This window comes from Oncorhynchus mykiss, chromosome 12 (assembly GCF_013265735.2).
Source record: "Oncorhynchus mykiss isolate Arlee chromosome 12, USDA_OmykA_1.1, whole genome shotgun sequence".
Lineage (NCBI taxonomy): Eukaryota > Metazoa > Chordata > Actinopteri > Salmoniformes > Salmonidae > Oncorhynchus > Oncorhynchus mykiss.
The window spans coordinates 36,706,744-36,709,469 of record NC_048576.1 but is presented as its reverse complement, the minus strand read 5'-3'; the positions used below and the strand labels follow the sequence as shown (position 1 = coordinate 36,709,469).

Below are 2,726 nucleotides of genomic sequence, written 5' to 3'. Positions count from 1 at the left end.
GTAGTGTGGTTATTAAGATTACAGTTAGGTTTAAAATCTAATTTTAAAAAGAGAAATTGCTGAAATAGGCAGGGTTGCTTCCCAACCGAAACATTTGGTACGTATATTATGCGGCAGACCAGGGGGGTTGGTCAAAACGTTTACACAGAGAGCAGGACAAGCTCAGTTTCAAGGGTGTTTATTTGAATAACAAACCAAAAGAAAATAATAGGTCTCCCCATGAGACCCTCTCCGGGGATACCTTCTTCTGGGCTCCGGGTCTTGCTGTATCCTGTGGGGAACAAAAACGGAACTCCCTCCCTTTACCTCCAGAACCATCCCCAGCTATACGTGTGTTGCCCTTCTGGCAGCTTTATGGGACCCGTCCAGCTGGTGAGCAATCAGCCCTTGATTACTCACCAACCACAATCAGCCCCAATTAGTCCTGGCCGGAGAGCCCGTCGAGACCTGGCAAGTCCAGTAGAGGGAGCCATCGCCTCGTGATGTATACTCGGTCTGTCACCAGGGCTCGACCAGTCTCCCCCTGATGGCTGACCTGCTATAGGCCACAATTATGACGACATTTTGTGAAATTTGTGTTCGGCGAGGGTTTTGACTGCTGTTCGTGCACACTACATTTTGTTCTGGAGGCCAGCCGAAGTTCGGGAGCCGAAGTATATGCCCCTTCGTCCTTGATTGGTCAACTGTAAGGGTGACGTAAGTTTATTCTTCTTCAGCCCGAAACTCATAGGTGGCGGCAACACACCCGGTGTAGTCTACCATACAACTTTAAAGAAGAAGAAGCCCTAAACTCAGTGTGTATTCAACATGGCGAACAACAACTTCAAGCATAAAAAACAACAACAACTTCAAGCATCGATTGACCGAGAAGGTACAGAAGTACCTTAACCAGTACAATTATAGCCTTGCATTATATAAAGAACAGCATGTAAATGTAAATTAATGGAGGGTGATTGCGGAAACGCTGGGGTCCGATCCAACCACTTGTTTGGAAAAAGTGGGGTATGGTTCGCAACAAGTTTGTCAAGGCAAAGAAAAGAAACAAGGGCCACAGTGGAAATGCTTGTGGAAAAGCTACTACAGAAATGTTGCTGCTGGCTTGTTCAGCACGGGAAGACTGAAAGCAACATCATGTCTTCACCAAAGGATGAGAGGTATGTTGTATTTTCTATTGTAGTCACTGAAAAGAGTAGCCATGTTTTGCTAACAATAGCTAGCGCTGGCTAATGGCTAGCTAGCCTAGGAGCATACTCGTGCAGAGAAAGCAAGCCAACTAAACTAAAGACCTTTACAACATTTGATCAAACATAATTTTGTCAAAGAACATCATACGCTTCCCAAATTAGTAAAACCAAAGTCAAAGTTTGGTAGCTAAGTCCAGCTACTCAAAATGTTGAAAACGTTTTAGCAGAATTGAGTAGCTGTCCAGTCTTGCTCAACTGCTCAAACCTTTGCAAAATGATAAGTCTATTGTAGTGTCGGTTAATGATATTTGATGTTCATCGAACGTTTTGGATGGTTTGGATATGTGTACTAAATAGCCCCCTTTTTTTCTTTAAGGCACAAACACCAGTGAATGGAGACATCACCTGGTTTTGTTCTCTGCGCCCCAGCACTGCCTGTTCACCGGCCCCAAACACTACCTCTCCAGACACTCTTAATTCCCTCTCCGCAGGGCCCTGGCACCTACAGCTGACTTCATGGATGAACTCTTGCCAAAACTCTGGGAGAAACTTGATCACCAGCTGTAAGACAAGAGGAGGATGTAGTCTGAACTACTGGGACTACAGTGAAATTAAGTTTGGTTGTTGTTCAGACATCTCAGAAGTCAGACACATTTGTTTCCATAGACACTTGTTTACATGTCTGTTCTCAGCAGACACTTTTGTACTGTGGCTTACTTTCAGAGCCCAGAAGCAAGAATAAAGGTTGATTTATGTGTGCTGAAAAAGCTCTCTTGGCATTTCTTAATCTCAATACAAGGTGTTTCAGTGCATTCTTTGAACATCAAGTGCTGACAATGTACAGAAGAGCTGTGTGCCTCAGACTTTAAAGGCTTTCTTCTGTTTGTGGTGTACTTCCAAAATGACTAAATTACAGTGACATCAGAATCAGGTTATATTTTATTAACAAGATTAAAACTACATTTTAGTACAAAGTACTTTGGTTCATAGTGCACACAAAGAAACGAGTCTGCGTCCATCTAGGGAGGTGTGAGCAGTCGAAACAAATGACTATTTGGCATGATTGGCTGGCCTTGAGTTGTTGTCCTCTCCTAACCACGTATTTCTGCAATGGCAGAATTCCAGGGGCTGCAAGGATGAGGAGCCATGTGTGGTGTCTGGTTTCCTCCAGACCAAGACTCTTCCTAAAGCTGGCCGCCAGGCCAAACTGAGCAATCAGGACAATGGCCTAGGTCAGGGAGGTGACCAAGAACCTGATGGTCACTGACAGAGCTCTTCTGTGGAGATGGGACAACCTTCCAGAAAGACAACCATCTCTGCAGCGCTCCACCAATCAGTCATTTATGGTAGAGTGGCCAGACGAAAGCTACACTTCAGTAAAAGTTACATAACAGCCCGCTTGGAGTTTGCCAAAAGGCACCTAAAGGACTCTCAGACCATGAGAAACAAGATTCTCTGGTCTGATGAAACCAAGAGCTCTGTCAGGGTGACCATTGGGTTCTTGGTCACCTCCCTGACCAAGTCCCTTCTCCCCTGACTGCT

The 2,726-nt window shown here is 44.9% G+C and overlaps 1 long non-coding RNA gene across 1 annotated transcript; it reads left to right on the top strand.

Moving 5' to 3' along the window:
- Window positions 1–500: 500 nt before the first annotated feature.
- LOC110537525 lies at window positions 501–1,951 on the top strand. Its single transcript, XR_002475644.2, has 2 exons — window positions 501–1,154; window positions 1,561–1,951. It is a non-coding gene; the product is annotated as an uncharacterized LOC110537525 (long non-coding RNA).
- The last annotated feature ends 775 nt before the right edge of the window (window positions 1,952–2,726 follow it).